Consider the following 13992-nt stretch of genomic DNA (forward strand, 5'->3'; position numbering starts at 1 on the left):
TTCTAAAACAAAGGTCCAATCACACTTCTCCCTGCTTAAATTCCTCTGACGCTCCTGTTCTTAGACTTAAATCTGGCCCCCACCTACTTCCTGGACCTCGTTAGTGAGCACTCTTCATCCCAAGGCCCTTTCAGACACAGTTGCCCTCTCTGGGTCCCTCAAGTTCATCCAGCTAGTTTCGGACTCTGGGACTCAGGCACTTGCTGCTCCTTCTGCCTGGGAGACAGCTCCCCAGACCCTCCCAGGCCGGGCTCCTGCCGTCCAGGTTTCAAGTCACACACGCCTCCTGCAAGGCCGTCCTGAGGCCCCACACCCCCTCCCCACGCAGATGCTCTCAGGCCCCCCACGCAGTTCTGCTCCCTCCAGAACACACCGCAGGAAACGAACAGATCCTGTAATTATCCCTCACCCTCGATCGAAAGGAAGTTCCATTACAGCAAGAACCCAGCCTCTTTTCTCTGCACTAGCTCCTGGACACACAGTAGGTAGTCACTAAGTATCGGCCAAATGGCTGGATGGAAGACGAAACAAATAAATATTTACTGAACCCTTGAACGAGCAAAGGAGGGAAGGAAGGAAGGAGAGATATACGTAGAAAATGTTTGTTTCACTCAGAGTATCACTATAACGTGTCCTCAGGTTCCAAGACACCTTAGAATTTACCTTACTAGGCTTTAGTGTAAACAAATTCAATATGAGATTGTACAGTAAACAGCGCCCCACTGAAGGGACTTTAATGAAAAACACCCTAACAATGAATGCTGAAGATACATGTTAATTTATTTTTTTATTCGGATTATCTGCACTCACTCATTCAAAACAGTACCTACACTCACAGTAGAGAAAAGTTAATGTAAAAATCAAAGTATTATTCTGTATTTGCATAAAATTCTAGAATCTTCCTTTGAAGGCATGACATTTCAACAGTAGGAATCCTGCCACACTGTGGTCTAGGGAAGGAATTTTATCAGAACTTCTGGAGTCAAGAAAAGTGTTCTCCTATTCATAACACCCAGAGGAGCTTTTATAAATATTACAGATTTATTTTAAACTGGGGGAAAAATCTAAAAATCTAAATCTGATTACTTTTTAGCACTGATAGGAGTCTACTTTGAATCTTGGGGTGGATGCTGATTTTCAACTTGTAAGTTTTCCTCCTGTAAACGTAATCATTTTCTTTCTAGACTTTGAGAAGGTCCATTTTAGTAGGGTGGGCTGTTCGTGAGAACACTGAAGAGATCAGAGCTAAACCCAACAGTACAGCTTGTACGAGGGCTGAATGCCAATGCAGTAACCCCAGAGAGACAGACTAATCCCTAAAACCCCCCTCCCCACCTCCCGGGACATCTTCCTTTCCAGTTCCAAATATAGGAACTTTCTGCTGACCTTTCTTAGGCATGGTCAGTCATTAGATTTGGGAATGGGGTTAAGCTCTTAGCCATTCAAGCACTGCTTGCTCTGAGCAGCAAGTGGGAATTTGGGTAAAGAAGCAATCTGGGTGGGAAGATGGTGTAGCAGAGAGAGAACACACGATGCAATGAAGTTTTGGGGTGGTTTTTGAGCTGTACCACACTTTAGACGTTAGATCCTGGTTCTGCCACTTAGTAACCATGGGGACTTCATGGGGACCTCGGCCACCCAGAGTGCTAGGATTACAGGCATCAGCCACCACGCCTGGCCAGCTATACCTTAATTTCTGGGAAATTACTTAAAATTAATCAAATCAGTATAAAGGGACCCAGGACATTCATGCATTTTTCAAACATATAGAAGAAAACTGTATTTTTTTTGTATTCAATATTCTTTTTAATTAATTTGTAGAAATTTTTAAAATATTCTCTAACAAGTCCTTTTATGGTTATATGTTATAAATATGTTCTCCCACTGTATAGCTTGCAGAAGAGAACTGTATTAATGGGAGTAAATAGCATCTGGCCCCTTCACACTCTCTCTATCTCATACACACACACACACACACACACACGTGTGTATAAGTGTATGTGAATGTGTATATGTGTGTGGGGGGATACATGTATATCTTATGTATATAGGATATCTCTTTTTATTAAAGTAGCATGTAATATAAGATCTCAAATATATAAATTATTTCTATTATTTATTCCTCTGTTGTTGAATCATGAGATTACTTCTTGCTTATCTCTCAGAATATTCAAAGTCTTAAATCAAATCTCCAAATGTCTCCCAATCAGAGACAGATGTTGAGTGCTTCAGTTTGTCAGCTCCTAATTCTTTGGGGCATGCAAAATGTCAAGAACAAAGAGGGCTCAAATTGTTTTTTCTTTATGGTAATTTCTGGAATTCAAACAAACCTACAGCCCGTACATAACCAATGCCCAATACCTGGTACTCAGGTGCACACATATTCTTTGTGTGACACATCCTGAAATAAGAAAGCCAACAAATGTCAGCGGCAGCCCTGTCTTTTGGAAAAACGTTGTTCCCCTGACCCTGCAGGCTTTATCTAGAGGAACAAGGACCGTATTTCTGCAAATGACCCCTGCAACTCAGTGGGAGCTTTGAGGTAACTTAGAAAGAGGTGTATTATTTTTCTCCATCATTAAAAGAGAGCCTCAAAATTGGGAGTGGACAGTACATTATTTGACTTAAAGGAAAAACTGGCCTGGCGATTCTCTCTATTGCTTTTCTGAATATTATACTGTCATTACATAATCCAAATGACTTTAATGATCAGTCTTGGCAACACCCGAATCTGGAAATAATAAGAATCAACTTCATCTATGTAGAGCTTCATTGACATTTACTAGGCTGCAAACAAAATACTAAGCATTAAGGAGTGGCATGTGTTTCTGAGGGTGTTTGAAAACGTGTAAGACTTGTGTCTTGGTTTGGATGTTAAGATACACAGAAGCTCTGAAGACACCACTTGCAAATACCAGTGTGTTATTCTATGCCATTGCTAATAGCATGATAGAAACGGCTTTGTACTCAGCAGACTATTGCCAATTCCACAGCGTTCTGAGAGATTTATAATGTGTGGCATGAGGGGAAGTAAGAAACACAAGAAGTGATGCTTTACCCGAAGAGTCAATCTTAAACGGCACCAACAGCAATTCAGATTAGTCATATTTGCTGGAATATAAATGATGCACTAACCTTTCTTGGGAAAGGTACTCTCCTAAGCCACCCCTTCCAGAAATTTGGGTCAGCCTAGGAGCCTGAAGTCTCCTCTTGATGAAAAGAAATGCCAAAAGTTAGACCCGTGGGCCACAGGATATCCATAATCCAAGACTGGACACCTTGAGAAAGTTGTTAGAGCTATAAGACATTAAAGAAGAGAAATGTGAGACATTTACTACAGGAATAAATACCCTCCCCCCTTGGAAAGTGGACAAAATAAACAAGTTCATACCACAGTTGGAGCATCCCTAAGTTGAATATCTAAAATCTGAAATTCTCCAAAATCTTTAACTCTTTGAGGATGGACACAACACCACAAGTAGAAAATTTCACACTTGACCTCATGTGATGGGTTGCAGTCAAAACACAGTTGCACAAGACACAGTTTGTTCAGCATCCCCAAGCAATAAAAGACCCCTTCAGCTGCAGCATAGCTTTTCCAAGCATGCTAGATTCCCCACTTAAGCATGCCCACAAAGGGGTAAAGAAATGGTACCTGTTCAGGCCAAACTCATCAACGTGGCTTCCCCACGGATACCCAACTCAGAGCCAAGACCTACATGAGTTACTCACTCCGGTTTTGTTTTACTTATTCTCTGCTTTGTGGTATAAAGATATTCTTGAAAATGCCAAAAAGAAAAGAAAAGAAAAAAAAGTAAATAGCAAGAAATAAAACGAGGAGATATAAATAATCAGAATAGAAGAGACTCAAGATACAGAAACCAAGCACAAGGTACAGTTTTTATTTAGATCCTGATCCAAACAAACCAATCATGAAAAATACTTGACACAAATATAGGAATTTAAACATAGACTGGATATTTGTCAATATTAAGGGAACACTGTTAATTTTCTGGAATATGACAATGAAATTGCAGTCACTGTTGTTGCTGTTGTCTGCGGCGGATACAGGTGTTCTGGTGATGCCACTGTGCTGTTCTGATACCCTGAACACATTGTTTTTTCACTGTATTAATGGTATGCCTTTTTGTTTCCATTAAGTACTTATTTGTGAATAAGTGTAAGAAAATGATCACCTATTGGCCGCACATAAATTCAGAGTCAGGAATGACGGTGATGCCAAACCACCACAGATTTTCCACATGGGTGGCTGAGAGAGTGATATCTTTGCTTTCCGACGGTTTGATGTACACAGACTTAGTTTGATGTGCACAATTATTAAAAATGTTGTATAAAATCACCCTCAGGCTATGTGTATAAGGTGTATATGAAACGCAAATAAATTTCACTTTTAAAGCTGAGTCCATTCCCAAGATATCTCATTATGTGTATGCAAATATTACAAAATCTTAAAAAGTCCAAAATCCAAAACACTTCTGTTTCCCACCCTTTCACATCCATCATCTACATGTTTATCAGTCTCATATATCCATTGTATCTACAGACACACACACACACACACATCTGAGTAGTACTGGGTGTTCAGAGATTGAGAATTTCCAGAGGAGAAGAAAGGAAGAAGCGTGCAAGCCTAGGTCCTTTTTTCTAGCAGTCTGTTTCGCCGTACGTCCATGCACATCTCACAGCAGAATGGCTTGGCAAAGCTCTACGAGACAGAGACGTTTGAGTGTTCGCTGCACAGTTAGTTCCTTTTGTCAATAGAGAGGTAAAGGAAGAAGAGGGTATGACGTGTACTTTGAACATACATGCCACAGGGGCTGCCAAAGGTACTAATTTAGGTTACATCATTTTATCTGCACAGCCCCATTCAATGGAGCTATTCCCCACCATTTATACTATTTTTCATTGTCTTGTTCACTGTGCCATTTTCAAATGGGAACGATGCTTATAGAAGCGAATCCCTGTGATTTTCCTGAAAGTTTATGATATTCCTTTGCCACTGAATTTATGTCTTTTTCAGCATAAGTCTCAGTTATATATTACAGGACAATTTTCAGTAATTTTGCTCGTTTTCTGAAAGACGCATGAGGAAATCTACCACATCCTTTGGTTACCCATCAATTATTTCAGGGTATAAAGATTTGTTTTTCTCTAAAGATAAAGTCATTGTCATTCTGACACATGATGGGTAAAAACTCAGATGAAACCTATTTTCATCAGCACAAAAGAACCAAAGCACGTAGCCTAAATAATTCATTTTCTTAAAGTAGTTTGATATTTTGGATCCATAAAAAATTATGACCACCTCTTGATACTAGAATTGATGAAAGCTGAATATACTCACTGTCAATTGTATAATGTATTATTTAAAAATTCCATACTTACAGAATTGTGCCTCAGTCATATTTCTTTCTAGTTTTTTAATCAACACTGAACACCTGTTTCACGTACTTCCTGGCCACTTCAGCGACTGCCTGTGTAAGAATCACTTTGATCTCTGGCTTAATGGAGTTGACCATTTTCAACATCTGTCTGCTTCAAATCTCAAATCCAACATTTGTTTTATTTAATGTGTATTAAGAATCACAGAAACAAATACTTTTTAAAAGATTAAAAGATTTTCCTCTGCTTTCATTTTATTTTTGGAGAATTATTTATGCAATAGAAGAATCATAAAGGAAATATCCTAAAAAGTAAAAATAAGTAAACAAAATACGTTGGACTCGTGGACATATTGGATTAGGTGATCGCTGATTGATTTATCTTTAGGAACAGCTCTGGTAAACTTGGAATCTACTGGAAATATCAATCACTTTTTAAATGTTCACTTCTTGTTTTCGAAAGAGCATGCCAGAAGTGGATGACACTTCAAAGATTTGGGTCCTGGTGTCCTGAACGCCTCTGGTTTCCTGACTCAAGCACGGGAAGGTAGGAATTGTAAACAGGCTTATATTATAATCAGTCGTAGTCAAGCCCTGAGCATCTGCAGTCTTGATAGTGATGGTTACTCAGGATTTGTGATTCCAACAGTGTCGATGGAAGAGGAGAATTGAAGATGAGCAAGTGGTTTTCAGTAAAAATTTTGTTGGTGTCGGCTGTTGTTATTATAATGGAGTTAAAAAAATATTACAATGTACTGATGTAAGTTAGGTAGGGATTAAATCTACAGGTGGCAGGTGTAGGTCAGGAGGGTGGTTCCTCGGGGCAGAGAAGCTGGGAACCAATCAGGGGAAGGGACTGCAGAGACACCTATTCATCATTTGGTAACATCCCAGCCCTGCTTCACACAGAACACAGCTGGAAAGTCCAATGGACTATGGAGAAGGACGGTGGGGCCCTGCAAAAGGGAGCCTTTACCTATGTGTTAAACTCATGAGCATGATAAATCTATTGGGAACCAGAACTCCATGTCCACTGGTCATGGGCCTGCCTCTCCTGGGTTTCCTGAGTACAAATAATACCCATCTTTTTATTTAATTAACATCAGTAAACTTGTTTTGTTTTGTATTTGCCTTCTTGTTTTTGACTGGTGAAGACATTTTTTTTTTGTTTTGAGACAGAGTCTGAGAATTAGTCAATTAGATCCTCCCAGAAGGAGCTGCTGGCTTTCCATCTGGTGAAAGAGGGGCAGGCGTTTTGCAAGTGTGCATGAGACACACGGGAGAGCCTCTGCTTCCCTCTCATGGCACACCATATGCAGCTGCTTGTTCCCCATCCCTCCCTGCCTGAGGAGGTCCAACTGGGCAGCTGAGCTAGAGCAGGGGGAGGGGGAGGGAGGAATGGAGAGGTCCAGACTCCGTGTCATGCCTCCCACGGAGGCCTGGCCCCGAGTGGCTTGGGCTCTATGGCATCTCTCCATTATCTTCTTAGGGGAGACTAGAGCAAGACAGAGGGGACCTTGCCCTCTATGCAAGGTGACAAGAAGTAAGAACCCAGGAGGATCAGCCACTCACAGGAAGGAGGAGGAGGGTTGGAAGGGGCAGGACAATTGTTTGGTCTTGCTGGACTTCAGGGGGCCTTTGCTGTCCTCTGCCACCCCTCGCCCTGGACCTGCACTGTGCACCTCAGCCACACTAATCCTCCCCAGTCTGAACCTCACAGGCCACCTTGGGGATGGGAAGGGGATGGGAAGGGGATGGGAGAAGGGGCAGCACTACCGGAGAGCCTGTATCAGAGCCGAGAGGCTCAGGCCAGCTGTACCGCTCAGAGCTGGGAGGCCGTAAGCCAGGCACTGTCCCCTACAGCCCAGTTCTCATCAGAATCACAAAGGGACTGGGCAATGGACGTTAAGGTCCTCTACTGCTAACCCACTGAGGTTCCAAGAAAGTCACGTCCCAGTGAAAAAGTCCTTCAACTGGAGCAGTTCAGTGAGTACATTCTCCATGAAACTGGGGGTCACAGACTGGCATCAGAGGAAACAGGATCCTAAGACCTTCCCACCTCTGAGATCCTGAATCCGTGCACCTCATCTGTGCTGGGTTTTCCAGGTGTGTTTCTTATTGTGTATTCTGACCTAATTAAAAATTAATAGACTTTATTTTAGAGCAGTTTAAGGTTCACAGCAAACTTGAGTGGACAATACAGAGATTGCCCGTATGCCCCCTGCCCCCACATGTGCCAACCTCCCCCTTGTCCACATCCCGCGTCAGAGTGGCCGGCACGTTTGTTAGGGTGGATGAAGCTACACGGATGCATCATTATCTCCCGAAGTCCCTGGTGTACACTGGGGTTCACTCTAGGTGTTGTGCGGTCGATGGGTGTGGACAAATGTACGATGACGTATCCACCATCCCAGTATCACACAGAGTAGTTTCACTGCCCTAAACAACTATCCATCCCCGCCTCCCCCAAGCCCTGCCAACCACTGATCTTTTTTCTGTCTCCCTAGTTTTGCCTTTTCCAGAACATCATATCCTTGGGATGATACCTATGTAGCCTTTTCAGACTAGCCTCCCTCACTTAGTAACATGTATTTAAGGTCCCTTCATGTTATTTTGTGGCTTAACAGCTCATATCTTTTTGATCCCTGAATAATATTTCATTGTCTGGATGTGCTACAGTTTGTTTATTCATTCACCTGTTGAAGGACATCTTGATTGTTTCCAGTTTTAGGCAATTATAAATAAAGTGGCTATAAACATCCATGTGCAATTTTTTATGTGGATGTAAGTTTCTGACTCCTTTGGGTAAACACCAGGGAGCACGGCAGCTGCGCATCATGCTGCTCTTTTACACACAGCCCACGCCCTCTCCCGACCCCAGCTGAGAACCATGGAAAGGCACAGAATGTGTCTTGCCCTCCTCTGTCTCCAAGACTTACACCTAAGGTCCTCAATAAATATCTATTGAAATGAAAAATGCAACTAGACAATCACATCTCGAATTTTCCAGAACACTTTAAATTTCATTTTATTTTAGTCTTTGCAACAAAGGTGATTTAATATAAACGCAACCAAATGAAGACTGCAAATGCCATGTAAGGCTTTCCATAGTAAAACATTTCACAAACGGGTTTTTTAAAGAAGTCCTTTGAGAGATACTGATTCCTGCTTTGGGATTCCCAGGACGCAGTCGCTGCAGGGACGGTGAAAGGCACCTAGAGCTGGCAGCAGGCCTCGGTCAAGTCCTTTCCCACACGGACCCTTGCTGTCCCCTATGAAACAAACACAGGGGTTGGACTGGCTGACCTCCAAGTTCCTTTACGTGAGGCTGTTCCAGGAAGGCCCCTCAGATGAGCCCCCATCTACCACGCTGGGAGAAGACAAGGGCTAAGAAGGCAGCTGTGTGGGGACAAGGTCGCCACCAGCTAAGGTGCCACTCACAGGGTGGGTCCCCAGGCCCCGGCAACAGGAAGGAAGAGGCTAGGAGTGCCCTTGCCCCCTTCCACTGGAGATGACCCCTTGCACCTTTTATTTTTCTGTTCATTTTAACATATTGACTGTAAGAATATTCACGGAACACTTACCAGGAGCCCTAGGCTCAGTGCTCTTAATGGACTGATTTAGTTCTTATACACCACAGTGATGGAGGGATTATCATCGTCCACACTTCTAGATCCAGTGCATGCCACACATATTTAGTGAGTGCATACCACACGCCAAGGCTCTGGCTTAGGGCTTCAGTGTGAACAAGAGGGGCCGAGTCCCTGGCCTCGCAGACAGTAAGCCATCAAGATGAGTGAGCAGAAGGTGAAAGTGTTACTGAAGAAACAGAAGGGAAGCAGGAGGGGCGTGGAGAGTGGTGGGGCAGAGTGGGGCTGACTTCGTGTGGAACACGGTCCCCAGGGTGGGCCTTGCTGAGAAGGTGAGGTCTCGGCAACGACTGGGAGGAGGAGGGAGAGAAAGTTCGCTGAGCGGGTTTCTGGGGAAACAGCCTTCCAGGCAAAAGGATCAGCCACAGTGAAGGCCCAGAGGGGGCTGTGTCTGGCACAGAGGAGTGGGGGAGTGGGGTGAGCAGGAGAGGGGGTGGGCAGAGGACAATGGGGACCGATGATGGAGGGCCTGGTGGGCCACTTAAGAACTTGGGCTTTTCTTAGCCACAAATGGGGGCCCAGGCAGGGTTTGAGCAGAGTGACACCATCGCCCTGACTTCTCTGTTCAGAGTGGACTATGCAGAGGGATGGAAGGGCAGACACGCAGAGGCCCGTTGCCGGCTGCCAGAGTCAGCCAGCAGGGATGGGACCAGGACGGTGGCTGGGACCTGCTGGTAGCAGTGGAGGGGTGACAAGGGGTGGGATTCGGGATCTGCTTGAATGGTAGAGCTGCCATGATTCCCTGAGGAAACTGGCACTGACTTTCAGGGCCTAGGACAGAAGCCCTTCCCCAAGCCCTGTCCTTGGGCAGCTCTGTGGGTGGCCCTTGGGAAATGGGGGTTCCAGGTCTGCTGCGTTTCCAGGTAGGCTGGTGATGCTGGGCCGTCCAGAGGTGGAAAGCACCCCACGCAACTCCCCGTCTCCGGACTGCATGGGCCCGAATCCCAGTTCCACTTAGCCTTACCATCAAAGGCACAAGGATGGTAGCTTCCTACTGCACTCCCGGGAAGGTGACTTCCCAGCCACCTGGCCCAGCATTCCAGTTAAAGAGGAAGCAGGCAGAACCGGAAGTGCATTCGTGCCCAAGCACCCCCATACCCAGCCAGGAACTGGGGCCCGTGTCGGGGTCCAGGCACAGAGCAGAGAAGGGGGTTCCTCTTAGCGCCGCTGAAGTAACGTGAGCCTCCCCACCGAGCTAGCTGTGTCGGCCATGCAGTCAGAAGGCCAGCCCTTCCTGGACACAGCACTGGCGCTGCACGCAGAGATCTGGGTAACGGGGTCCTGCTCTGCAGTCTGAGCTACCTGATGATCAGCACATCAGGAAACTGGCCAGGCCTCTGCTGCATCATTTTTACAATGGAGACAAAGGTGTCTATCCAAGAGAGCTGAAAGGGAGCACACATGTGAAAACCACTTTATAAACCAGAAAATGCTGCACAGAGGTCAGGCGAATGCTCACAGCCTCCCCCTGGGGTGAGGGCAGCAGACACAGTAAGGATGCCATGCTGGCCAGGGGGGAAATGACTCTTTCTAACCAAGGGGGACAGATAGAGGCCTCAAACACAAAAAGGGGTCCTGAAGAATGGGAGGGATTAGCTCAAATAGAGAAGAAAGGTATTCCAGGTAGAGGGAGCGTCATGGGCAAAGGCACAGTCCACAGCTGCAGGGAGGCCACCAGGAGCTATGGAAGAGTTTTGAGCAGGGGAGTGGCAGAATCTGATTTGTTTAGAGGTCACCCTGGCTACAGAGGAGAGTCAGAGTGGAACTGCCAGGGCCCAGCTGAGCAACACCCAGGCTTGGGCCAGCCGCACTCTCAGGGGAGAGGGGAGCCTGCCCAGGTCCCTGCAGTCAGGCTCTGTGTGGGGAAAGGCAGGTGGGAGTGGGAAGCTGGGGAGGGGGCAGCCCAGGCCAGGCTGAGCCAGCTGCCTGCCCTCCCCCCAGGTCTCCCCCCACCCCAGCCCAGCCCAGCTCCTGGGAGCCTGGAGACCTGTTTGCTTCCCTTGTAAAGAGGGGAGCCCTGCCCTTTGTGAGATTGCTGCTTGGCAGGGAGAGAAATCTCTACTCCTCATGCGGCCTGGATTTCCAGCTATTGACACAGACTCTGACACGGAAACCAAAGGCCAAGAGAGGCAGAGACAAAGTGGCTGATTAAATCCTCCTTCCCTGCAGGGGGGTGGTTCAGCCCTGCCCTGGGAAGGCCGGCTGGAAAACCTGGACCGCAGCCCTTTCCTCCAGAGCTGTAGGCCCAGTTAGAGGGGGGGCTTTGAAAATGGCTGCGAGTTTCTGCACCCCCACCCCACCCCACCCCCGCTGATCCAGCTCCCAAACCCACACGTCTCACTCCTCCCCTTACAACCAGCGTCACTTATAGGACCACAATTTGAGACTCAGTTTTTCGTTTTCTAGAAGGAGGGCAATGATAGTACCCACTTCATCAGGTTTGTTATGGGTCAGGTTCCCTAAAGAACACACTCTGAGAAGGAGCTGAGTCGCCAGATAAAATACAGGACATCTCGTTAAATTTCGTGGGGGCTTTGTTCTTCCCGTGTGTCTTGCCTCATTCCCGAGTTAGAAGTTCCAAGCCTGCAGCTGATGAGGCGGGAGAGAGCCTGCTCATCACTGGCTGCAGGAGGACCCCTGCATGCCAGCTGTGCAGGGCAGCCTGGGCCGGGCTCCCAGCCTCTCTGCGTTTGGCCTCCACAGGGACAGAGGCTACGGGCAGGCGGCCAGGGGCTGCCCCCATGTTTGGCCCTTGCTGGCTCTGGATGAGCAAGACCCTCACCCTCTCACTGCTCTACACACACACCCGTGTCCCACTGAAAACCCACCCGCCCTGCATGCTCCTTTTTCGAGGACTCCAAGGGCCCCCTGATTAACACTGACTTTTCTGCTAGCTGGGCCACAGAGCACAAACCATTTCCTGTGTTCTCTGGAATGTCCTGGCTGGGCACCTTTGCTCCTATCTGAAATTCTCTCTTCCTCTGTACTCAGCTATACCCAGGGCCACCCTCTACAGGCAGGTTCCCTGACTGTCACCTCCACCCTTCTAGCCACTACTACTGCCCACACGACTCTATTTAGCTCTTAAGGCCCATGTACAGCTTGGAATTGGAGGGAGTCTGGCCTTTGCATGTCCCAAATGCAAGGGCTCCTCTTAGATTTCCGTACCTCCACAGGCGTCCTGCATAGAGTATGCTTTCTGTGAACGCTCTCCAGGTACGCAGTCAGGTGCCATTTTATTCTCATTGTACCGATGTGGAAAGTGAAACCCCAAGATGCTGCAGATCCTCAGGCCTCCTGATGCCAGGCTACGCTGCCACGTAGTACCGATGAGCGGTCTCCTCTCTCCTCACCGTAGTGGCATCCTTCACAGGAGTCTGAAATGGGAGTGGGGTGAGGGCAGGGGTCTTAGAGAAGCAAGCTCCTAGCTTTCCTCCTCAGGGAGCAAAAGCACCTTGTCAGGTGGCAAAACAAAGGAATGACCCAAGGAAGACCTTGGTGCAGGCTGTGGAGGAAGGAAAGGGTTTTGTTACAAGTATTTTGTCATCTTGGCCCACCGGAACTTCTGTCCATCCTTTGGACTGAGCTCAAGCTCTGCCCTTTCAGGAAGTCCTTCAAGGACAGCCCTTCTGACAGTCGCCTTCTCCTCTACTTCATGCTTATACACACTTACTTCTTGTGGCTCGTAGTCTCAGAAATGCTATGAACTCCACTGTGGTTGCAGACAGGTCTCTCTCTGCCTCTACCACCCCCACCCCCCTAGGGTTTAGCTTTGAATTGCCCCTTCCCAGTCCTTCCTTCCCCCAACACTTACCCCAGGGGTCCTTGGGCAGTAGGTATGTCCGAAGTTATCTGAGGATGAGATAAAGCATGCGAACTCCAGAGGGTGAAGGGACCACCCAATGACCTCAGGAGGACCTTCCTGAAAGCTCAGAGGACAGGAGCTGGGTGTCCCCACCTGGGCTTAGCCACAAATATATAGAATACAGTTGGGACTACTTCCTGATTTACTTCCCCCTAGGGCTGGGACATGAGACCTTTCTAGCCTCTACAGGCACTCAGAAAATGTTTGAGGGGTTGAATCACCCAGATGGTTCTACATTATCATCATGGCCACCATAGCTAACAGTTATTGGTCACTTGCTATACACTCGGGATGAAGACAGCCAGGTTACTGTCAGGAAAGGGAGTTACAAATACAGTTGACCCTTGAACAACACGGTTGGCACTGTATGGGTTCACTTTTATGCAGGTACTTCCCAATAAATATAATGCAATATTTTTGAAGGTTCACTACAACTGGAAAAATCTTGCAAATGAACCACACAGCATAGAGATAATCAACAAAATTAAGAAAAAGGTATGTCATGAATGCATGAAATATATGAGTTATAGATATTAGTCTATTTTATCATTTACTATCATAAAATATACACAATCTATTATAAAAAGTATACATTTCTCCAAATTGGGGCACACAGGCTACATGGTGCCATTTGCAGTGGAGAGAAATGCAAAGAAATGTAAAGATGTAATATTAAATCATAACTGCATAAAATTAACTACAGCATATACTCTACTACTGTAATAATTTTGGAGCCACCTCCTGTTGCTATTGCAGTAAGCTGAAATGTTTCAAATATCCACTTAAAATGCCACGTGACACTAATCATCTCCAACTGAGCACTCTGTCTTTCCAGAAAAAGTCATCTCTCGTGGTTCTCATGCATTTTTCACCTAACACCATGGGACCTATATGAAATTCCATTATGATGCTGTAAGTGCTCCCAAGAAGCAGAGAAAAAGTCTGACACTACAAGAAAGAGTTGAGTTGCTTGATAAGTATCACAGACTGTGGTGTGGAGCTGCGGCTGTCCCCCATTTCAGACAGACATTCACCTTGTAAACAGAAGATGTACACTGACATTGACAAATACAGT

This window comes from Eulemur rufifrons, chromosome 18, assembly GCF_041146395.1.
Source record: "Eulemur rufifrons isolate Redbay chromosome 18, OSU_ERuf_1, whole genome shotgun sequence".
Classification (NCBI taxonomy): Eukaryota; Metazoa; Chordata; class Mammalia; order Primates; family Lemuridae; genus Eulemur; species Eulemur rufifrons.